Source organism: Bufo bufo, chromosome 8 (assembly GCF_905171765.1).
Source record: "Bufo bufo chromosome 8, aBufBuf1.1, whole genome shotgun sequence".
NCBI lineage: Eukaryota > Metazoa > Chordata > Amphibia > Anura > Bufonidae > Bufo > Bufo bufo.
Window position 1 is genome coordinate 222,964,929 of NC_053396.1, and position 25,488 is coordinate 222,990,416.

Here is a 25,488-nt window from a genome sequence, read left to right on the forward strand (position 1 = left end):
AAAGCTCCTGTCAGAGCTTCTCAACTGTCTGGTTGTGACAGGTACCTACTCAGGTACCTCCTGGTCTGCCTGGACCAGCTGCCTCATGTGCCTTCCCTCCTCAAGAGGTAGCGACCTGGTGTTCCCCTCGGGAAAGTCTATCCCACCATCAGGGAAACTGTGAATATTCGAGGGGTACACTTAGACAACGCCCTTAGAGGAGGTGGGACATGTGGCACAGTGGGTTCTCACCCGCTGGTTCGTGACAGTGGGCAATGAAACTGTGGGAGCCACTGTGGAGTCAGTGGTTCAAGTGATTCCCTCTACTGGTGGTCTGTCTGGGACATCTGGAGTCTGTTTGCTATGTTTGCATGCATTCACAAAACCATTGCTCCCAACAACTCCTAACAGCTAGGTCAGAATGGCCCAGATGGCAGACAATTTGTTGAAATAACCATCCTGCTTCCCTCAGTCCAATGATGCATCCCCTCTCAAAGTCTGTCAACTAGGCCAAATGTCTTTGAGTGCATTGTAGAGGCTTGTGTAGCTGTTAACTATCTATCACTAGAGGTTCACTACCCAAAAGTAGCCTCTGAGAGCTTTTTTTATAGGGAATCCTGGAAACACTTTTGCCCCTCTCTTGTACCAAGACCCAGTGACTAATCAGACATAGTAACATAGTTTGCAAGGCTGAAAAAGGCCCTTGTCCATCCAGTTCGGCCTGTTATCCATCAACTTGATCCAGAGGAAGGCAAAAAAAAAAAAACCCTGTGAGGTAGAAGCAAATTTTCCTCATTACAGGGGAAAGAAATTCCTTCCCGACTCTGATCAGACAAACAGAATAACTCCCTGGTTTAACGACCCCTCTCTAGTAGCTATAGCCTGTAATATTATTACGCTCCAGAAATACATCCAGGCCCCTCTTGAATTCCTTTATTGTACTCACCATCACCACCTCCTCAGGCAGAGAGTTCCATAGTCTCACTGCTCTTACCGTAAAGAATCCTCTTCTATGTCTGTGTACAAACCTTCTTTCCTCCAGACGCAGAGGATGTCCCCTTGTCACAGTTACAGTCCTGGGGATAAATAGATGATGGGAGAGATCTCTGCACTGACCCTTGATATATTTATACATAGTAATTAGGTCTCCCCCTCAGTCGTCTTTTTTTATAAACTGAATAACCCTAATTTTGGCAATGTTTTGGGGTCCTGTAATCGACACCTGTAATCATTTACAAATCGGCCTGAGTTTCGCAGCAATTCAGCATTAATACTTGGTTGTGTAATTTTTTTGTCAGTGAATGTATAGCCATGTGTGCACGTAGACTGAATCTCCCTAGCAATGCCATTGATAACTTATATTCCATTTCTTCCATGGTGCTTAGAGCCCAGTAGATCTCAAGACCTACCAATAGTAGATCTGTAGGGTTCTTACCCTCGGTCTAGACTGGATACAACTGTAACAAACCCTTAGCTGTAAGATGCATTAGGTATGTACTGCTGTTCAACCTCTGGATGTAATCAAGAATGTTTCCATACTCTGACAGAAAGCAGAGGTGTTTTCATAATATTAGTAACTTTGTCTACAATGCTTCCTCCTAGTACTCCACAAATACTTTGGAACTTTTGGCGAGCCTGGCAGAAACAAAGAAAGGATTACACAATTTTGGAATGTGCAATGATTTCCATAAATTTGGTCACAGTTTGCAAGTTGGGGCTTTTAATTGTATAAAAATTAAGCTCTATTTACATTAAACTATCTGAGCCCTTTCACTGGGAAAACGAGTGTGAAATCCAATTTCCTGAGAGTCCACAATCCTGTCTATAACAATAAGAATCCTCTTAACCTATAGAGCGTTGACTGTCACTTTAAATACTTTGGTATGCGTTCTGCATGGCATGGAGGATGATTTCTCGGCAGTCTTACTGTCTAACCATTCTGTTGTTCTCAAATCACATATACATAGCGGAGAAAATCTGCAAAAAAATCAATTTCCACTGCATGAATGTTAGATTAACAAGCGTGTAGCCTTAAGCAAATTAGAATGGTTTGCAGAGACGCGGAAGCTCTGGCTGAATAGTAACGATTGTAATGGGATTAAAAACTAGAACTATTCTGCTGTGTACAGTGGATGAGGAAGCAACAGGATGGTAATGAGGGAGCACCGCCCTGCAGTACGGGTTCCATGCTACGTTAGTATGGTTTGGGGCAGTATTAGAGCAAATGTATGTGGAGGCTGCAGGTGAAACGTCAGGATAGTTTAACCAATGTGCAAAATGTGCAAAATGTGCAGGACTGGCCAGAAATCGAATGTGTCGGGTGACATTGGGATAAGGGAGATCAGTTGTTTCCATTGGCCGACCCTTTTGTTTTCGGTGCAGTGATGCCAGTTGTTGGTAAGACTGCGCAAGATGACGTCAACCTGAGGGTCACAAGAAAGTATATATGAAGCATGTATCAAACTGACAGGCAAGAAGTGAAGAAGAATCTAATCACTGACAAAAGACAGAAAATCTGCTGGGGATGGATAGAGATGAGGAGGAGTCCAGCACTGGAACAGCTGGCAGATGGCAATGGCCTAATACAGTGGATGACTGTAACATGGTAACACAGTAACTTAGTTTATAAGGCTGAAAAAAGACATCCGTCCATCCAGTTATCCTCCAAGAAAGAGGAATCAAACCCTGCAGAAACTGACCCTGAGCTGCTGAGTCCAACAAGACAGTCAAGATAATCACCAAACCCACTCAGAAATCTGAAGCCACGGCCAACACAACTACAACAATATAACTGTGAAACCACAAATCCCAGGATGCACTGAAACAAAGCCAATGGACCAGGGTTCTAGATACTGGAAATAAATGCACAGAGCATTCACTATACCTGACAAATAGGCACAAAAACAAAAGTTATTTAAAGGCTTAACAATCAAAAAAAACTCTAAGAACAGCAGACTTAGAACTCATGCACAAGAACGTATTTTTCTTCCGTTTCCATTCCGTTTTTTACAGGTCTGTATAAGTGTAGTGTCCCACTAGGTAAATGTGGGCACTACACAAGGGTCAATTGGGCCACGTTGTTCTCCACCTCCTGTGGAACAGGGTCATTGCATTTGATATGTCATTTGAATGTATAATGTCATTTTATTCCTGTTATTTATGTGTATTTCCAAGTTACCAGACCTGTAGGGGTGTAGTACCTCCTCCTAGACAGTAGAGGGAGCTAGGGGCCCCCTAGTATAAATAGCCAGGTCTAGACAAGAGAGGGTGTGTAGAGTCAGAAGTGAGTGTGGACTTTAGCTAGGCAGTAGCTGAAGTGAACTTCTAACATGCAGCTAGACAGCCCAGGCTTCTAGTTGTCACCAGGGGAAGAGTTACCTGCTGAGAAACCTGCAGTTCCTACAAAACAAAGTACAGAGCAGAAGTGTTCCCAGCCAAACAAGAGAGCTGAAGGGCAGAAGAGTCTATTTAATGCAAGGAAATATATACCTGAGGAAGTTTCTTTACCAAGGATAAAGCCACCAATAGGGCATACGGGCCTTGGGATTAAGACAGACAGGAGTTCTGAGGAAAAGTGCACAGGATTTCTGAGGAAAAGGTGCAGCCTGATCTGTGAGTGTATTTAACCCTCTGAGTATCTTGCAAGAACATTGTTGCCTGCCATTATTGTGAAAGCCTGCGTGTGATTGACTGCTACTGTGTCATATGGAACTGAACCTAAAAGAACTGTAAATAAGTTAACCGTTCCAGTAAAGAAAGTATTTGGTTCACTACAAACTGTGTTCCTCAATTATTCCTACCGGCACTGGCGTCACAAACTTAAAGGGCCACATTAAACCTGCAACACCCAGGGCACCTCACCTACCACCAGCCTGGTCCCTATCTACAGAGAGTGCCCCAGAGGACTTCTATGCCAGCCTCTCCATCACTGCTGTACGCCTGCCCAGGGTCTTCCTATAAACTGTGAGTAACCAAGAGAAACCCTCGATTGCCTAGTAACCGTGACCTCACCATCGCAATACCCTGCAGGGCTGCGTACTGCATAAGAAACCATTCATTTCAATGGGGCTTGAAAAAAAACAATACGGAAATCACTCCACGTGTGTTCCGTTTCCATATGTCCGCATGTCCGTTCCACAAAAAAAAGAACACGTCCTATTCTTGTCTGTTTTGCGGACAAGGACAGACATTGTTACAATGGATCTGCAAAAAATATATTTTGTGGACGCAAAATACATACGGTGATGTGCAAATTTCCTTGTGCTTAGGGGTAATGAGTAAATTTTCCCTACCAATTTTCACGGTGGCGTTTTGGCTTTCCGCTTGTGAGATCCGTTCAGGGATCAGCGGTCCAAAACGGATCAGCTTTGCCCTTAATGCATTCTGAATGGAAAAGGATCCGCTCAGAATGCGTCAGTTTGCCTCCGTTCTGTCACAGCCACTATCTCTGGCTGTGACCTTCCGTCTTTGCTCATTCGGCGCTCCTCGCTGAAGTTTCGTTTCTGTGTGTTATTTGTGGTTCTGTATGGGTTAACTCCCCTGTGTGCCTATTTGGAGTTAATCCTCTGTCTGCTCCATGGGTGTGGCTTCTCGGCTGCACCCATGGAACCTGTATATAAGGCTGAGGTTTCATCAGTTCTGTGTCAGCTCTCCTGGTGTGTGTTGTCTTGTCCTGCTCCTGTTTGTACTCTCTCTCCCATGCTGCTGACCCATGGGATCCGTGTCTGTCTGTGCTCTGTGGGTTTCCTACTTGTTCATTCCCGTCCTCTTTCCTGTGTTTCTGTTATCTGTTCTGCCAGTTATGTTTGTGATGTTATATGTCTCTGTTCAGCAAGCCCTTGCTGCACCTTTATTTGCAGCAGAGTGCAATGCGCAAGGCCATGCAGTTTACCACTGGTGGAGCAAATTCTTCTCTGCTCATTGTCACTCCTGTTTCCTTGCTATGTACTCCTGCTTGTGTTATAAGTTGCCCTGTTTGTATTTGCCTGTCTGTTATGTATGCCTATGTGCCGTCGGTACCTTCTGGTACCTGTTGTCCATTCGTTCTTGCTGTCACTGTCTAGTTCACGCTCCAGAGTGGACCCTGGCAACTTCCTGCTGCAAAGTCTAACCCTACCATCTGGGGCCCTAGTGAATACCAGGAGTTGCTTAGTCACGCCCCTCTGGAGTATTACTAGACAGTGGCGCAGTGGGGGTTTTCTCCCACTGTGCTGACGGTACATAGAGCTCATGTTTTGTCTGTGTTGCCTTCCCTGGTTTTTGTTTGTGCAATAAACTCTTGTGTGTCTGTACCTGATTTACGTTTGTTTATTGCTTGACGACGCGGTGGTCTCTCCTGGGACCTCCAACTCGTGACACGTTCCTTCTCCATTCCGCTCTGGAGGCTGATTGCAGCGTTTTGGTGTCCGTTTGACGAAACTGAGCCAAATGGATCCGTTCTGACACACAATGTAAGTCAATGGGGACGGATCCGTTTTCTATGACACAATCTGGGACAATAGAAAACGGATCCGTCATGGCAATGTTAAAGATAATACAAACGGATCCGTTCTGAACGGATGCAGACGGTTGTATTATCTGAACGGATCCGTCTGTGCAGATCCATGACGGATCCGCACCAAACGCAAGTGTGAAAATAGTAGTAAAAAAACAAATAATAATAATACTTATCTCATCTATTTAAGCGCCCAGAGTCCTTTGCGACCATCTCGATTGAAGATCCCACGCAAAATCTCATGTGCGGTGACATATGACGTCACCACACCAGCCAGCCAGATGACGTCATCATGCAACGAGTGAGATTCCGCGCTGGATCTTCAGCAAGATGGCCACAGCGGGCTCTTCAAGATCAAATGGATAAGGTGAGTATTATATTTTTTTTTTAACAGATTAACCCCTGACAGCCCTCAATGGTCATCTCAGATGTCGCTATCATCAATGAATGCAGCATGTGAGGGGTTCAATGGCGGGGACGGTGTAATTCATGCTCATCCCTAAGGCCTCATGCACGCGGCCGTTGCTCAGTTGTGGCCTTATTGTGGCCCGCAAACAGTGGGTCCGTAATATGCGAGCACCGGCTGTGTGCTCCTTGCATCACGGATTCACTTGAATGGGTCCACAATTCTGGTGTTTCTGTCCGTGCCTCCGCAACGCAAAAAAATAAAACATGTTCTATTTTTTTGCGGTGCTAACGGATCATGGACCGATTCGTCCTGGCCGCCGCACGGACGTTGCGGACCGCAGATTGCGGCTGGGTGCATTAGGCCTAATAGTGATGTTTCCACATTGTAAAACCAGTGAAACCAATGTCCAATATTTTATTAGGGCGTTAGGGACATCTGATTAAAATTTCATGCAAAGGTTTAGTTACTCTTTAAACGTCTGCTATATTGTATGCCATGAAGTCGTGGTATCCAGACACCAGCAGCCGGTGAGCGAGCTGCTCCCAATTATTTCGGCAGAATCTCCAGTCCTGTCATTTCGTAGTAGCATTGTCTTCTCTAGTCACATCTGGAGCAACGGTAAATGCTGAGGTCTCCTGGATTTAACTCAGGCTCCAGAATCTGGACACTTTACTCTACTTTCTGTATTATTCATTTTTAGAATTTCGTGAGCAGCGCAGAGGAGGGGGTCCGCTGTTCCGCCCTGGCTTTATTGAGTTTTCTGCAGATTATGAGTTTAATTTTTAAAGGATCCTCTTTTTCTGTAGTTATTGTTGGCAGTCATATCATACAGAGCGGTTTTGATTACTGCCATTCCACCTCTAGATGTGCCAGTGTTGTGAAACTATAACTCTCAGGTTCCTGACATGCTGGTGGTTGTAGTTTCCTAAGTAGCCCAGAGATTTAAATTCCTTTGGTCTCGTTTTCCTGAGCACAGATTAAGAGGCATCTGTTCAGCAGGAACTTAGCGGCTGCGTTCTTTGCTGGAGTTGGGTCTGGTCCATTATTTACCAGTATTGCGCCTGGCACGGCTACTTGTTACTCCCATGATCAATATTGATTAAATATTTAATTGCTGCTTGTTAAATAGAAATGATTCCTCTGCTCTACATTATTCAACAACATATCCAATGAAGTCATGTAGTTCCTATAACAAATCACTGTACACTGCCGGGTGTAAGGACGACACTTCACCGATGAACAAGCAGGGACAGCTGGGAGATGCTTGCAAAATAGTACAGCTCTGGAGTATAATAAAGACTCTGTATAATTAGTGATGTAATATTTGGTGTACAGTCCCTCCACCAGCAGAATAGTGAGTGCAGCTCTGGAGTATAATCCAGGATGTAACTGAGGATAAGTACAGGATAAGTAATGTATGTACACAGTGACGGCACTAGCAGAATAGTGAGTGCAGCTCTGGAGTATAATACAGGATGCAACTCAGGATCAGTACAGGATAAGTAATGTATGTACTCAGTGACTGCACCAGCAGAATAGTGAGTGCAGATCTGGAGTATAATACAGGATGTAACTCAGGATCAGTACAGGATAAGTAATGTATGTACACAGTGACTGCACCAGCAGAATAGTGAGTGCAGCTCTGGAGTATAATACAGGATGTAACTCAGGATCAGTACAGGATAAGTAATGTATGTACAGTGACTGCACCAGCAGAATAGTGAGTGCAGCTCTGGAGTATAATACAGGATGTAACTCAGGATCAGTACAGGATAAGTAATGTATGTACACTGTGACTGCACCAGCAGAATAGTGAGTGCAGCTCTTAAGTATAATACAGGATGTAACTCAGGATCAGTAGAGGATAAGTAATGTATGTATACAGTGACTGCACCAGCAGAATAGTGAGTGCAGCTCTGGAGTATAATACAGGATGCAACTCAGGATCAGTACAGGATAAGTAATGTAATGTATGTACACAGTGACTGCACCAGCAGATAGTGAGTGCAGCTCTGGAGTATAATACAGGTTGTAACTCAGGATCAGTACCAGATAAGTAATGTATGTACACAGTGACTGCACCAGCAGAATAGTGAGTACAGCTCTGGAGTATAATACAGGATGTAACTCAGGATCAGTACAGGATAAGTAATGTATGTACACAGTGACTGCACCAGCAGAATAGTGAGTGCAGCTCTGGAGGATAATACAGGATGTGACTCAGGATCAGTACAGGATACGTAATGTATGTACACAGTGACTGCACCAGCAGAATAGTGAGTGCAGCTCTGGAGTATAATACAGGATGTAACTGAGGATCAGTACCAGATAAGTAATGTATGTACACAGTGACTGCACCAGCAGAATAGTGAGTGCAGCTCTGGAGTATAATACAGGATGTAACTCAGGATCAGTACAGGATAAGTAATGTATGTACACAGTGACTGCACCAGCAGAATAGTGAGTACGTCTCTGGAGTATAATACAGGATGTAACTCAGGATCAGTACAGGATAAGTAATGTATGTACACAGTGACTGCACCAGCAGAATAGCGAGTGCAGCTCTGGAGCATAATACAGGATGTAACTCAGGATCAGTACAGGATATATAATGTATGTATACAGTGACTGCACCAGCAGAATAGTGAGTGCAGCTCTGGAGTATAATACAGGATGTAACTCAGAATCAGTACAGGATAAGTAATGTATGTACACTGACTGCACCAGCAGAATAGTGAGTGCAGATCTGGAGTATAATACAGGATGTAACTCAGGATCAGTACAGGATAAGTGATGTATGTACACAGTGACTACACCAGCAGAATAGTGAGTGCAGCTCTGGAGTATAATACAGGATGCAACTCAGGATCAGTACAGGATAAGTAATGTATGTACTCAGTGACTGCACCAGCAGAATAGTGAGTGCAGATCTGGAGTATAATACAGGATGTAACTCAGGATCAGTACAGGATAAGTAATGTATGTACACAGTGACTGCACCAGCAGAATAGTGAGTGCAGCTCTGGAGTATAATACAGGATGTAACTCAGGATCAGTACAGGATAAGTAATGTATGTACAGTGACTGCACCAGCAGAATAGTGAGTGCAGCTCTGGAGTATAATACAGGATGTAACTCAGGATCAGTACAGGATAAGTAATGTATGTACACTGTGACTGCACCAGCAGAATAGTGAGTGCAGCTCTTAAGTATAATACAGGATGTAACTCAGGATCAGTAGAGGATAAGTAATGTATGTATACAGTGACTGCACCAGCAGAATAGTGAGTGCAGCTCTGGAGTATAATACAGGATGCAACTCAGGATCAGTACAGGATAAGTAATGTAATGTATGTACACAGTGACTGCACCAGCAGATAGTGAGTGCAGCTCTGGAGTATAATACAGGTTGTAACTCAGGATCAGTACAGGATAAGTAATGTAATGGATGTACACAGTGACTCCACCAGCAGAATAGTGAGTGCAGCTCTGGAGTATAATACAGGATGTAACTCAGGATCAGTACAGGATAAGTAATGTATGTACACAGTGACTGCACCAGCAGAATAGTGAGTGCAGCTCTGGAGTATAATACAGGATGTAACTCAGGATCAGTACAGGATAAGTGATGTATGTACACAGTGACTACACCAGCAGAATATCGAGTGCAGCTCCGAAGCATAATACAGGATGTAACTCAGAATCAGTACAGCAAAATTCATGTAATGTATGTACACAGTGACTACACCAGCAGAATAGTGAGTGCAGCTCTGGAGTATAATACAGGATGCAACTCAGGATCAGTACAGGATAAGTAATGTATGTACTCAGTGACTGCACCAGCAGAATAGTGAGTGCAGATCTGGAGTATAATACAGGATGTAACTCAGGATCAGTACAGGATAAGTAATGTATGTACACAGTGACTGCACCAGCAGAATAGTGAGTGCAGCTCTGGAGTATAATACAGGATGTAACTCAGGATCAGTACAGGATAAGTAATGTATGTACAGTGACTGCACCAGCAGAATAGTGAGTGCAGCTCTGGAGTATAATACAGGATGTAACTCAGGATCAGTACAGGATAAGTAATGTATGTACACTGTGACTGCACCAGCAGAATAGTGAGTGCAGCTCTAAAGTATAATACAGGATGTAACTCAGGATCAGTAGAGGATAAGTAATGTATGTATACAGTGACTGCACCAGCAGAATAGTGAGTGCAGCTCTGGAGTATAATACAGGATGCAACTCAGGATCAGTACAGGATAAGTAATGTAATGTATGTACACAGTGACTCCACCAGCAGAATAGTGAGTGCAGCTCTGGAGTATAATACAGGATGTAATTCAGGATCAGTACAGGATAAGGAATGTAATAATGTAATGTATGTACACAGTGACTGCACCAGTAGAATACTGAGTTCAGATCTGGAGTAGTATTTTAGTGTTTATAGCCTGTAACATGCAACTGTAGGACTCATTCACTCGGGAGTTTTAATCTAATGTGTAGGGTGTAAAAATGCTCTTGTTATAATTATGGTGTCTGCAAAATAAAATAATAATAAAAAAATCTGAAATTCCTTAAAGTGACCCTATACTGTAAATGTCACAATATATTAACCTTCTTAATTTCCTATCTTGTTTTTTCCCACTGGAGAATAATGATAAATACTCACTGATGCACATAATGAAAAGGCCACAGTTCTGTTTCTCGTACCCAGCGGCCAATTAAATAATACAAATATCCCAATGTGCTGGTAAGAGGACAATTTGTTGGATTCCAGCTTCTCTCTGTTTTGTTCCACTAATGGCCACAAAGAGAAAATGCTATAGAACAGAAATGTTGTGCAAATTACATTATATTTGGTGCCATAAACTCATCACAAATTGGAAATTATGGGAAAACTAAACATCAGTAATAAGTTGAGTTGAGCGCACAGCTGGATGTTCGGGTTCGGCAGGTTCGGCCGAACTTGAAAAAAAAGATCGGGTTCGGGACCCGAACTTGACCCGAACTTTACCCCGAACCCGAACCCCATTGAAGTCAATGGGGACCCAAACTTTTGGGCACTAAAATGGCTCTAAAATAGTCCTGGAAATGGCTAGAGGGCTGCAGAAGCATCAAAATGTGCTTAAGAGCATGGCAACTGTTCTGCAAACAAATGTGGATAGGGAAATTACTTAAAATAACAAAAAATACAGAAAAATTTAAAATAACAATCTGGATCTAGGAGTAGGAGGTTGAGAAGGCGGTGGATGGGTGGATGTGGCGGTGTAGGTTGATGTGGCGTTGTAAGTGGAAGGAGGAATAGGTAGCCAACACTGATTTGTATTGTTTTTTATTTTTAAATTGGGACATATAACAAAATAAAACAAAGAATTAGTGCACTTGAGTACAAGGATGGCTGGTTGAGGCTGTTGTAAATGTCTATTCTGCACAAGGTACGGACAAGTCCTGTGTGATTCATGCCTGGTTCATTTTAATGAACATGAGCTTGTCCACGTTGGCTGTGGACAGGCGGCTGCGTCTGTCTGGAATGACGCCTCCTGCCGTGCTGAATACACGTTCAGAGAGCACACTGGCTGCAGGGCAGGTCAGCACCTCCAAGTCATACAGGGCAAGCTCTGGCCATGTGGACAATTTGGAGACCCAGAAGTTGAATGGGCAGAACCATCAGTCAGTACGTGTAGGTGTGTGCACAGGTACTGTTCCACCATGTTGTTCAAATGCTGCCTCCTGCTAACATGCTCCATATCAGCAGTTGGGGCCGGTTGTTGCGGCGAGGTGACAAAGCTTTTCCACATGTCGGCCATGCTAACTCTGCCTTCTGAGGTGCTGGCGCTGACACAGCTGCGTTGGCGACCTCTTCTTTCTCCCCTGCCTTCGCCTTGTGCTTCCACTTGTCCCCCGGCGTCAGTCGGCAATGCTCTCAGGAGCGCGTCTACCAGCGTGCGCCTGTAGTCGCGCATCTTACGATCACGCTCCAGTGAGGGAATTAAGGACGGGGATCCAGCAGGGTGGCCACCCAGTAGTCAGCACACGTTAAAATGTGGGCAATTCTGCAGTCGTTGCGCAGGCACTGCATCATGTAGTCGCTCATGTGTGCCAGGCCGCCCAGAGGTAAGGACAAGCTGTCCTCTGTGGGAGGCGTATCGTCATCGTCCTGCGTTTCCCCCCAGCCACGCACAAGTGATGGGCCCGAGCTGCGTTGGATGCCACCCCGCTGTGATCATGCTTCATCCCCATTCTCCTCCTCCTCCTCCTCCTCGTCCTCCAGTAGTGGGCCCTGGCTGGCCACATTTGTACCTGGCCTCTGCTGTTGCAAAAATCCTCTTTCTGAGCCACTTCTAAAAGACTGGCCTGAAAGTGTTAGAGATGACCCCTCTTTCTCCTCCTCGTCCTGGGCCACATCCTCTTCCTTCATCGCCCTAAGTGTTTTCTCAAGGAGACATAGAAGTGGTATTGTAACGCTGATAACGGCGTCATCGCCACTGGCCATGTTGGTGGAGTACTCGAAACAGCGCAACAGGGCACACAGGTCTCGCAGGGAGGCCCAGTCATTGGTGGTGAAGTGGTGCTGTTCCGCAGTGCGACTGACCCGTGCCTGCTGCAGCTGAAACTCCACTATGGCCTGCTGCTGCTCGCACAGTCTGTCCAGCATGTGCAAGGTGGAGTTCCACCTGGTGGGCACGTCGCATATGAGGCGGTGAGCGGGAAGGCCGAAGTTACGCTGTAGCGCAGACAGGTGAGCGGTGGCAGGATGAGAACGTCGGAAGCGCGCACAGACGGCCCGCACTTTATGCAGCAGCTCTGACATGTCGGGGTAGTTGCAAATGAATTTCTGCACCACCAAATTCAGCTCATGCGCCAGGCAAGGGATGTGCGTCAAACCGGCTAGTCCAAGAGCTGCAACGAGATTTCGCCCATTATCGCACACCACCAGGCCGGGCTTGAGGCTCACTGGCAGCAACCACTCGTCGGTCTGTTGTTCTATACCCCGCCACAACTCCTGTGCGGTGTGGGGCCTTTCCCCAAACACATCAGTTTCAGAATGGCCTGTTGACGTTTACCCCGGGCTGTGCTGAAGTTGGTGGTGAAGGTGTGTGGCTGACTGGATGAGGAGGTGGAAGAAGAGGAGGAGGAAGCTGAGTAGGAGAAGGAGGAGACAGGAGGCAAAGAATGTTGCCCTGCGATTCTTGGCAGCGGAAGGACGTGCGCCAAACAGCTCTCCGCCTGGGGCCCAGCCGCCACTACATTTACCCAGTGTGCAGTTAGGGAGATATAGCGTCCCTGGCCGTGCTTACTGGTCCACGTATCTGTGGTTAGGTGGACCTTGTCACAGATGGCGTTGCGCAGTGCACACTTGATTTTATCGGATACTTGGTTGTGCAGGGAAGGCACGGCTCTCTTGGAGAAGTAGTGGCGGCTGGGAACGACGTACTGTGGGACAGCAAGCGACATGAGCTGTTTGAAGCTGTGTGTGTCCACCAGCCTAAATGACAGCATTTCATAGGCCAGCAGTTTAGAAATGCTGGCATTCAGGGCCAGGGATCGAGGGTGGCTAGGTGGGAATTTACGCTTTCTCTCAAAGGTTTGTGAGATGGAGAGCTGAACGCTGCCGTGTGACATGGTGGAGATGCTTGGTGACGGAGGTGGTGTTGTTGGTGGCACATCCTCTGTTTGCTAGGCGGCAGGTGCCAACGTTCCTCCAGAGGCGGAGGAAGAGGCCGAGGCAGCAGCAGAAGAGGGAGCAGGAGGGGCCTGAGCCCTTTCTTGGTTTTGAAGGTGCTTACTCCACTGCAGCCCTTGTCTTGCATGTAGATGCCTGGTCATGCAGATTGTGTTAAGGTTCAGAATGTTAATGCCTCGCTTCAGGCTCTGATGGCACAGCGTGCAAACCACTCAGGTCTTGTCGTCAGCACATGGTGTGAAGAAGTGCCATGCCAGGGAACTCCTTGAAGCTGCCTTTGGTGTGCTCGGTGCTTGTTGACGGTGGCCAGTAGCAGGTGAACTGTTTTGGCGACGGCTGCTCTGCTTTTGCACCCTGCTCCCGCTTTGTCTTTTGCTAAGCTGTTGGCTCGGTCTCACCACTGCCTCTTCCTCCGAACTCTGAAAGTCAGTTGCATGACCTTCATTCCATGTGGGGTCTAGAACCTCATCGTCCCCTGCATCGTCTTCCACCCAGTCTTCCTCCCTGACCTCCTTTTCGGTCTGCACACTGCAGAAAGACGCAGCAGTTGGCACTTGTGTTTCGTCATCATCAGAGACGTGCTGAGGTGGTATTCCCATGTCCTCATCAGGAAACATAAGTGGTTGTGCGTCAGTGTATTCTATGTCTTCCACCCCTGGGGAAGGGCTAGGTGGATGCCCTTGGGAAACCCTGGCAGCAGAGTCTTCAAACAGCATAAGAGACTGCTGCATGACTTGAGGCTCAGACAGGTTCCCCGATATGCACAGGGGTGATGTGACAGACTGATGGGCATGGGTTTCAGGCGCCACCTGTGCGCTTTCTGCAGAAGACTGGGTGGGAGATAATGTGAATGTGCTGGATCCACTGTCAACCACCCAATTGACTAACGCCTGTACTTGCTCAGGCCTTACCATCCTTAGGCCCAACCAAATATCGCTGTAGATTCTGGCGGCTACTGGGACCTGAGGTAGTAGGTTCAGTAGGACGTGTAGCTGTGGCAGAACGGCCACGTCCTCTCCCTGCACCAGAGGCTCCACTAACACCACGACCATGACCGCGTTCCCTTATTAGATGTTTGCCTCATAGTTAGCGTTTACAAAACAAAGTAAAAAGTGGTTAAGTCTGTTAAAAATAATTAACCGCCAATAAAAACCCTGATGTAGGGTATTGCACTCAATTATTTTTTTTTAACTCTAAATGACAGCGTTATTTGTGGCCTAAATGTGACAGTCACCGATGCACGAGTAATCAAAGATGTGCAGTATATGAAAAAAAAAGGGTTTTTTTCACCACAGTATCCTAAAAGCCTTATTTGTGGCCTAAAAATTGTGCACTGCACCCACAAAACACTTTTTCTGTAGATCGCTGAGTACATAAACCAGTTCTTTATAAAGATTGCTTCCTGATCTCTCCTTCACAGCAGCTGCAGTCTCTCCCTACACTAATCCGAGCAGAGTGACGGGCGGCGCTACGTCACATGCTGCATGTCAATAGTAGGCAAGGCTGTGATGGCCTTTTGGGGCAAGTAGTATGACGCTTGTTGATTGGCTGCCCTTGCAGCCTTTCAAAAAGCGCCAAGAAAGCGCCGAACACCGAACCTGAACCCAAACTTTTACTTAAATGTTCGGGTTCGGGTCCGGGCGCCGAAAAACCTAAAGTTCGGTACGAACCCGAACTTTACAGTTCGGGTTCGCTCAACTCTAGTAATAAGTTATGTGGCGACAGCTGCTGCAGAACCCCACAAAACAGACTGAATACCTGCACGTTAAAGATAAAATGGTGCCACTTGAAAATACAACTTGTACAACTTAAAAAAAAATATATTTAAAAATGTTATGGCCCCGGAAATGAAGAGAGTGAAAAGTAAAATTGCAAAAATGAAAATTCCTATGAGAGTGCAGGGGTTAAGTCACCCTAGGTGACTCTAACAAGCAACCATTTGTTTGCCATTTTTATTCTCTAACGGTATTTTCTCCATTACGGAATACTTCTGTATATTCCATTACATTTCTGCCACCTGCAGGCTTATATTGGATTATACCAGTGATAGGCATCGGAGACTCAAGTAGGCTCCCGCCTATCACTACCAGGTAACAGCTTGCCAGTTCTCAGCTGGGAAAAGTCGTTACCAGAGAGGTAGCGGTAGGCTCCAACAGTTTCATCATTCAGATGCCATGGTCACATTTGATTGCGACATGTAAGTGGTTAAATATCTGCGATCTGTGTTATTGCCAATCACATTCATTACCCTTTGTGGTTTACTGTGTGAAATAGCAAGCACCTGGCAGCTATGGTGCTCACTCTTCTCCGGAGCAGACTACATCTTTAACCATTAGGAAAGGGTAAAAGGGTTTTCTGAGATTTTAATACTGACTACCTATACTCTGGATAGGTCATCAGTATCTGATCAGTAGGTGAGACTAACCCCCCCTCCCCCTCGTCAATCAGCTATTTGAGAATTGCAACGGTGCTCCTGTGAGCACCATGGTCTTCTCTCAGCTCACCAAGCACAGTGCCGTACATTGTATAGTGCCCATGCTTGGTATCGCATTTAGCCACAGTCACTTCAATGGGGCTGAGCTGCACCTAGGCCACGTGACCGATGAACGTGACGTCATATGGCCTAGCAAAGCAGAGAGAAGGACACAGCGCTACTGCCTTCTCAAATAGCTGATCGGTGGGTGTCCCGAGTGTTGGACCCCTACCGATCAGAGAGTGATGACCTATCCAGAGAATAGACCATCAGTTCTAAAGTCTTGAAAAAACGCTTCAATGTAACTTTGTTTGAGTGGTTAGTAGTTAGCCACTTGTACAGTCTGTGAGACTCACATGTTTAGTTAGCGCTCAGCTGGGCCCGAATGTAAAGGCTTGACATGGATTAAGTGCAGCAAAATAAAGAACAGCCAAAGCCCTGTATGAAGTGGACTTCTGTGTCTCTGAGGAGTTTTTGTTTATTTATTTATTTTTTTAATCAGAAAGTTATTATTGGGGTTTTAATAACATATACAAATAAATAAAACACATTTAGCAACATACCTTTAGTCTGCTCAGCATCAGTGTGGTGAGGGGGCCTGTGGGCTTACCTGGCTTTGGGGCTGAAACAGAGACCACCACGGCTCCTACAGCTACTCCACTGTATGTAGATTGAAATATATGGCTATAATAAATGATATACAAATAAATATAATATTCTAGATAATACATGAGGAAGGACTGATGGGCAAATTGGAACCAGCCAGAAACTTTCTGCAGCAATACCCAGCTGTGCATTTCTGAATGTACATTTATTAATCATTTGTGCACCTTTAGGAAGGACACATGGGAGGTGTAGTGATATATTCCTTGCAAGTCTTGGTTCCCGGAGGAGAGCTGTGGTAGGACAGCCAGTGACCAGAGACCTGAAGGAGACAATGAGTACTGAGAGGAGGATGGTGGAGCCAGGAGGTGCCGGAGCTAATTCTGCAAAACTGATGGATTCAGATATAAGGATGCTATTCACAGGGTTAGGCTACATGCACACGACTGTGCAGTTTTTTGCAGACCGCAAAACGCGGATCCGCAAATAACAGAAGCCGGCCATGTGTGTCTTCCGCAATTTGCGGGGCCTCGGAACGGAGCAACGGATGCGGACAGCACACAGATCGATGCGGACCCGAAAAACGTTCTTGTGCATGAGGCCTTATAGATATATTGAGTGTAAAGGTAGCAACCCCATTCTCCTGGCCGAGGACAATACTGTATAACGTAATGTCTGCCCTGAATGTGGTCAATGGGGAGGCCATTAATACAGTCATGGATTATAAGTAGTGTTGAGGGAAGCGAAGCATATGAAATGGAATTTGGTCCGAATTTTAGGAAAAAAATTGATTTGCCACACTTTGTGGTAACAAACCATTTTTCCTAGTGGGAAAAAATAATATAAAAAATACTCACCTCATCCACTTGCTTGTGCAGAGGCAATCTGATGAAAAGACCTGCACTGAAGCGTGATCACTCTGGGAATGGACAATGGCGTCTTCACCAGCCAAAAGGCCACATTGCACTAGCGTATTACTGGTTTTACGTATCACTTCTGTCCAATCGGCCGCTGATTGATAGGCTGAATAGGGTTTTAACATAGCGATTTTTTGACAAACTTTGGTTGAATTGAATTTTTCAAAACTTCGCTCATCTCTAGATATAAGGTAGGCACAAATATACTGTAGTCGTTGTTTTACTTTGACCTTTACCTCTATATATTTCTATTAAATAAGCAGTCTTGTCACGCATTATAATAGACCCCACTTCTTCTGTCCCCTCTCATTGATAACCTGCGGACAGTAGAAGGGAAGGTGCAAGGAAAGTTGGTAAAACTAGTAAGACATTTGCGTTTGCTGGAGATGTCTGGATCCATCATTGCCGGACGCTACCTGCGAGCAGCGGTTTTCTTCTGGCCAATTCTCTGCACATTTGCTGGCTTGCAGCGTATGAATGGGGCTGGACGGCGATGCGGTAGCTTCCGACAATGAGATCTGGTAGGGAACAGCCTGCCGGATCTAAAATTGCTAATGTGAAACTAGCCTAACACATGACTGCAGGGCCAGACTACACAGCGCTTGTTTGCAGCCTTTAATCATGGAGACACTTAGGTCTGCGTAGGATCTGCATACATACAATTAAGACTACTCCAAAAGTTGCTTCCATCTAGTATAGTAGTTGCAATCAATAAAAATAATTGATTGCAAAAACTTGGAAATCTATGGAAGAGCTGTCTCCGTCACAGCCTTTGTAGTAATGCTCTTTGTCAGAAAATGAAAGGCATGTGACCGGCGGAGGCAGAATCACCGAGACTGTAATGTGCAGACTTTATGTAGGACATCTACAACCTGCTGGCTGCTCTCTGTCGCGGGAGACATCTGGCGCACATCATCTCCGTACAGTCAGACCCGTAATCGCTGTGATTCATGTTTCAGGCTCACATCTGCTTAGTTTCTGTGCGGTTCACACCATCTGTATGTAAACAGTGCTGAGGTCTGCTCGTCCGCTCCTCATACACTGGATAGAGGGGTCCGTTACTCTGCCTCCTGTAATGATACACTTGTTTCCATTCCTTACATTTCCCAAACCTGTAAACATCAGGTTCTCAAGAATTCTTCAATCATTGCTATGGATTTTCGTGAACTTGTTCTGCATGCACAGATGTTAGAGCAGGGATCGATCGGCAACCTTCTGCACTCCAGCTGCTTTGAAACTACAACTCCCAGCATGCAAACATGCTCGACTGTTCTCACAACTCCTATAGAAGTGAATGGAGCATTCTGGGAGTTGTAGTTTCAGAACATCTGGAGTGCCGGAGGTTGATGATCCCTGTGCTAGATGGTTGTTGTCCAGCTTTTTCAGACTCCCAAAAAGCTATTTACCTTGTTACATAGAAGAAGAGATGTCTCTCCAAGCTTGACTCCTAATATGGAGCAGAGGGGTCTTTTGGGCCACTTCAGGCATTAGAACCTGCGGCAACCACGACTTCTGTGCCCCTGTATACTGTGGCAGACGGGGATGTACTGAAAAGGTTAATAAAGTGGTTATTATGCTATTTATTTTCAGGACACACACGGCTTTCATGATTTAATTTGGTGTTAGTTTGCATATTTAAAGACTAAAGGGCACATGTATTAAAACCAGCATTTTAGACGCCGGTCGTAATAAAGGCTCTACGCTGGCGGTGGATCCGCCGAACCTATGAGGAGGCGACGGCCTCTCCTCTCTTTGGTGCATCTAGTGCCAGTTCTAAATGTAAGACAGCTTCCGAACTTCTGAACTGCCTTCCATTTAGACCTTTTTCTACGCCTAAAACAGCCGTAAAAAATGGGGAATGAGACGGGCCTGCCGGCCAACCCCCTTCCCCGGCTACAATTTTAGACCTGGCATGATTGAGGCGAAGTCGCAGATAGCAATGCAACTAACAGTTGGCCGCTTTCTGCGCTTGAAACAGGGGCGTAACTATAGGGGAAGCAGGGGAAGCGGCTGCTTTGGGGCCCTGACCCAGAAGGGGCCCATCCAGGAGGAGGAGGACTAAAAGCATTTGGTCAGGGCCCCCTCAACAGTATTACACAATGAAATTATATACAGTGGCAGTATAGACAGTGTAAAAAACGGAAGGAACAGCTGCCGGGCCTGGTCTGAGAGAGCGATCTTTACTAGCCACAGGAATGGGGGCGGCATGAAAGGAAGGGGTTGAGAAAAAATTACTGGGGGGAGGGGGGCCCATTTAAAAAATTTCTGTGGGGCCAAGTCATTTCTAGCTACGCCACTTGATATATGCCTAATTTAGGTGTATTTCAGAATAGTAAATGATTTTTTTTTTTTAAATAAAACAAAAAAGTTTGCTTTGTATTCTAAAAAAAACCCTATGTGTCATGTAAAAAAAACTACTTACACACACTAATTTGCACTGACTTTTTTTAACACATAAAAAAATACCAAATTAAGTGCAAACAGGGCTTTTTTTTATACACCTGTGTTTTTTTTTGTTTTTTTTTTATGTGGTTTTGAGGTGTTTTTTTTCTGGTATGTTTGCAGACAGTGACATTTTATAAAACATAAAAAAAAATGCCAAGTGCTCCAGCATGGTATGTTTTTGAAAAGAAGCCAGAAGGGAAAAAAAAAGAACCCAATAAAAAAAGACACTTGTTTGTCCTGAATTTCATACTTCCCATAGACTAGCATCTGGAGCTGATGTTTTTTTTTTGCAATTAATACAGCAAATAAAACGACATGGGAGCAAAAAATGCTGAAAAATGGCAACAAAAACCTGTGTGATAGTACCCTTAAACAGCTATAAGGCAGAAGACTAAATGAAACGATGCATCCAGCATTACATTACAATAGCTCGTATTAGTATGGTGCACCAGACGATAGACTACAATCCTGCCATGTGGACAATGTGTATAAAGTAAATATTATGGAATGAGGTAAACGTTACACTGTGACAGTATCTCCTTGTGTGAATACAGCCCAGTGCGGCTTAGGGTTACACTGATTCTTGCAAGTCCACAATAGACAAAAAAACACCAAATTCAAAAAGTGCAAGCCCAGCTTTTCCTAAACATAGACTCTATTTTTGTTAAGTATCCGACGAGAAGACTTTACATTGAGCTGGTAATTATGATGAATTACACCCTGTGATTGACAGAGCAGAAGATGGCTGCAGATGATCTTCACATTCTGGAAGGATTGGACTGGATGTGAGCTATTAAAAATGACTTCTTACCACGAACTGTCAGATGGATTCCTGGATTGCCAGCTTTGCACTTTTCTAATATTCAGATTACTTCTGGCCGAATGACGGACATTTTCATTGGAAAAGTTACTGAATCTTTTGGCGAATAGTATATTAATTACTGGTAAAGGTATTTAACGGCTTGTAGACCGTCCAGTGTCTATAGTTGTCCGGTTAGTCTACATAGAACATATACATGAAGAGATGTTTCTAAAAGTCTCCACAGTTGTTACAGCTGGAGGAATGAAGAGCGACTGTCAGAGACAGCAGGACCCTCCAGAGAGAGAAGGCAGAGATGCTATGTGAGACTCTGTAACCACGAGATTCACTGTTAAGCCTTTTAGGGCTAGCTTGGCTATATGTAATGGTAGCTTTCACTTCTAGTCCAGGTTCCTCCATAGTCATCTTGGCTGGTCCTGCCAATCGAGAAGGAGGAGGAGGGGCTGACAGAGGAAGCGGGAGGAGCAGTTGTGCACAGAGTGACTTAGGGGCATGAGATGTGAGCTTCAAAGTGTAGAGGTATAACGGAACATAAGAAAGTTGAAATAATAATACTACATAACTCCAGGTACGAGGCAGGGAGAAGTTAGCCAAGATACTATGTAAGTGAGGAGACCGTGGGGCAGGTGCCGGGTCAGAGGATGAGGGGCATGGAAGGGAGGAAGAGTATAGCTTACCAGAGGGATGGTCGGATGGAGAGATGGCAGTCCAGGTGTGGGTGTCTGTAAATACACCCGCTATACACCACTTCCTGTGTGTGAGCGTGGCCGATTACGCATGCGTGATAGAGATTTGAGGCATGTGGTAGCCATTTTGGAGAAGATGGAGCATGCGCACTGTGTGTATAGAGGATGTGAGGTTAGCGTCAGCCATCTTACAGAAGGGAGCGCTTGTGCTGTGTTTCATTGGGAGTGTGAAGAGTGTGTGCTTGCGTATTGGATGTTCTGAAGTGACGGTGGCCATCTTGGAAGCTGGAATTTCATCAGAATGTACACTGCCTGTCCAAAAAAAAAGTCGCCACCTGGATTTAACTAAGCAAATAGTTCTGAGCCTCCTATTGGATAATTACTGCATGGGCGATTATCTTTCAGCAACAAGTTATTTAACCCCAACTGGTGCAATGAGTTGCTTGTCATTTCTTAAACAACCATGTCGAAAGACACATCTCGTGGTCGTGGAAAAGATGTTAGTCTGATTGAGAAGGGTCAAATCATTGGCATCATCAAGCAGAGAAACATCTAAGGAGATTGCAGAAACTACTAAAATTGGGTTAAGAACTGTCCAACGCATTATAAAAAAATGGAAGGATAGTGGGGAACCATCGTATTCGAGGAAGAAATGTGGCTGGAAAAAAAATACTGAATGATCGTGATCGGCGATCTCTTAAACGTTTGGTGAAATCAAAGGTAGGCAGACAATGTCATAGAGCAGCAGGAAATGCTAGCAGAATGCTTGGGTGTATAGGGAGAGGCGTTACCAGTAGACAGAGGGGGGCGCTCATGCCGCTCTACAGAGCACTAGTGAGACCTCATTTGGAGTATTGTGCTCAGTACTGGAGACCATATCTCCAGAAGGATATTGATACTTTGGAGAGAGTTCAGAGAAGAGCTACTAAACTAGTACACGGATTGCAGGATAAAACTTACCAGGAAAGATTAAAGGACCTTAACATGTATAGCTTGGAAGAAAGACGAGACAGAGGGGATATGATAGAAACTGCTAAATACATAAAGGGAACCAACAAGGTAAAAGAGGAGAGAAGATTTAAAAGAAGAAAAACTGCTACAAGAGGACATAGTGTTAAATTAGAGGGGCAAAGGTTTAAAAGTAATATCAGGATGAATTTCTTTACTGAGAGAGTAGTGGATGCATGGAATAGCCTTCCTGCAGAAGTGGTAGCTGCAAATACAGTGAAGGAGTTTAAGCATGCATGGGATAGGCATAAGGCCATCCTTCATATAAGATAAGGCCAGGGGCTATTCATAGTATTCAGTATATTGGGCAGACTAGATGGGCCAAATGGTTCTTATCTGTCGACACATTCTATGTTTCTAAATCGAAGAAAAACAACAGTAGAACTCAGGGCTATGTTTAATAGTGAAAGTAAGAGCATTTCCACACATGCAATGCAAAGGGAACTCAAGGGATTGGGACTGAACAGCTGTGTAGCCGTAATAAAATCACTAATCAGTGAGGCAAACCAGAAAAAAGGCTTCAATTTGCTAGGGAGCATAAAGATCGGACTCTGGAGCAATGGAAAAAGGTGATGTGGTCTGATGAGTCCAAATTTACCCTGTTCCAGAGTGATGGGCGCATCAGGGCAAGAAGAGAGGCAGATGAAGTGATGCCCCCATCATGCCTCCTGTACAAGCCTGTGGAGGCAGTTCTATGATTTGGGGTTGCTGCAGTTGGTCAGGTCTAGGTTCAGCAACAGTATGTGTTCCAAGAATGAGGTCAGCCGACTAACTGAACATACTGAATGGCCATGTTATTCCATCAATGGATTTTTTCTTCCGTGATGGCACGGGCATATTCCAAGATGACAATGCCAGAATTCATTGTGTCTGGATTGGCCTGATGTGTTTTTCTGGAACGTTGCGATCTATGGGTTGGTTTCCCCTTCTTCTGCCTGTCCTAAAAAAGCCGGTGGTTGTCTTCGTCCATGAGGTTTTTCGCTGCCAGAGCTGGTAGAATCGTAGTAACGGTCCTCTCTTGATGATCTTGTGTAGTTGTAAAATGGATTCTCCACCCATCTGTACACAAGGTTAGAAGTATAGTTGTCAGCATCTTGTTAGAATTCTGTTTTCTTTCTTGAAGGATCTTTCATTGTTTGATGTGTCTTGATCTTCAAGGCCGTGAGGTCTTTGGATGGAAGAATGGAGGTCAGTTGTGACTCTATAGCGTTGGGATTTATTTTCAATTGGCTACGGATTTTTGAAGGAACTCTAGGTTTAGTAAAATCAGATTGAGCACTTGTTCTGTTGAAAGCGATGTTGAAGTCTTGGTCTTCAGACGTAGATGGCACCTGAGTCTATGGGGTATCTTGCCGAGTTTGTGGTACTCAGCTAGGGTAGTGCTGTGTAACTCATGTGCATTTTGGAATACACATATTCTCTCGTATTCTGTAATCCGAAACGCTTCAGAAGGTTTTTGGTCCTTTGAGGTATCCGTACAGGAATGTGACATCACACAGAAGCTCCCATACAGCAACTACTTGCCGGCTTCTCCATGCGCGTGTTACCCTCCGGCCGGAGCTGCACGCTGCCAATGGGTGCAAGCAGAAGTAGCAGAGGAGGAATAACGCAATCTAAGTTACAGGAGAAAGGACCAAGTCTCACCTTTCCCTCCCATATATGTCCATCACAGCAAGTATACTTTTTTAGAATTATTATCAATCAAGACTTTCAATAGTGTGACACTACCAGCGCGGGTCCAGTTTTTATCCTTTTTATTATTTATGCTAGTGTGTTATTGGGTACGGGCAGTTTACCCACATATAGGTTGCCCAGCAGCGATTCTTTCCTCGTTTTTAGTTTGAGAGAGAAAAAGGCACAGTTATTTAAGCGGTAGTGCAGGTGGGTTCTTTTGTTTTACCTTTATTGAAGTTTTAGCATATAAAAATGAGCCTCTAGGAGGGGGGCGTTGCCATTACACCTAGAGACTCTTCTCTCTCTGCATCTGCTGCGCCCTCTGAACTTTGATTAACGGGGCCAGACATGATGTTTTCACTGCCTTATCAACAAATAAATAAAAAATACAAATATAAAAATGACACAAACATAAATCCCCAGGTAAAAATATGAATGGATAAACCACAAAAAAATATAAAAATTACAGCCTCCATACTGCATGTACTAAAGAAAAGGCAAAACTGTGCCCGACACTGGTATAATGTACAGTAGAAGTATTGAAATGTATTATTAAAGAGATCAGATGGTTGCACAGTCATAAAAATAAATTACGTTTATTTAAAAATAAAAAGGGCTAAACATAAACAGCAGAATCCCCTTTTCTTACAAAATTCCTACATCCTGCAAAAAATAGTGACATTTTAAAAAATATGATGCATAAAATAAGTGTTAAGCGATATTTGCACTGTGAACACATAAGAAATATATAACAATGGCAGGATTGCTGTTTTTGGTTAATTTTTCTTTACAAAACAAAAGAATAAAAAACTGATCAAAAAGTTGTATGTACCCCAAACTCGTGGCAGTTAAAACTTCAAAGCATTCCACACAACTCTATCGACAGAATAAAATAACAAAGTTATAGCAATGCAGAAACACACAAAACATTTTTCATGTGTTTTTTTTTGAAAAAAACAAAAAAATGTAAAATATAACTATGCAAAAAACATTTTTTGTGCAAAAGTAGCATTTATTTTAGCAGCTACATAATTGTGCTGCAGGATTACTTATCGACCCAGAGAATGTTATATTTCTGCACGGTGAACACATTAAAAGTAAAAAACTATGGCATCGCTGTTGTTTTTTATCCTTCTACAAAAAAGTTATAAAAAGTAATGCATTATACAGAAGCATGCAAAAGTTTGGGAATCCCTGGTGAAAATGACTGTGACTGTGAAGAGTTAAGCAAGTTGAAGATGAAATGATCTCCAAAAGGCATAAACTTAAAGATGTCACATTCCCTTT

At 44.5% G+C, this 25,488-nt stretch overlaps 1 long non-coding RNA gene across 1 annotated transcript; it reads left to right on the forward strand.

The window, feature by feature from the left end:
• Nucleotides 1–383: 383 nt before the first annotated feature.
• On the forward strand, nucleotides 384–23,662 carry LOC120977368. Its single transcript, XR_005773885.1, has 3 exons — nucleotides 384–522; nucleotides 13,165–13,171; nucleotides 23,651–23,662. It is a non-coding gene; the product is annotated as an uncharacterized LOC120977368 (long non-coding RNA).
• Nucleotides 23,663–25,488: the final 1,826 nt, after the last annotated feature.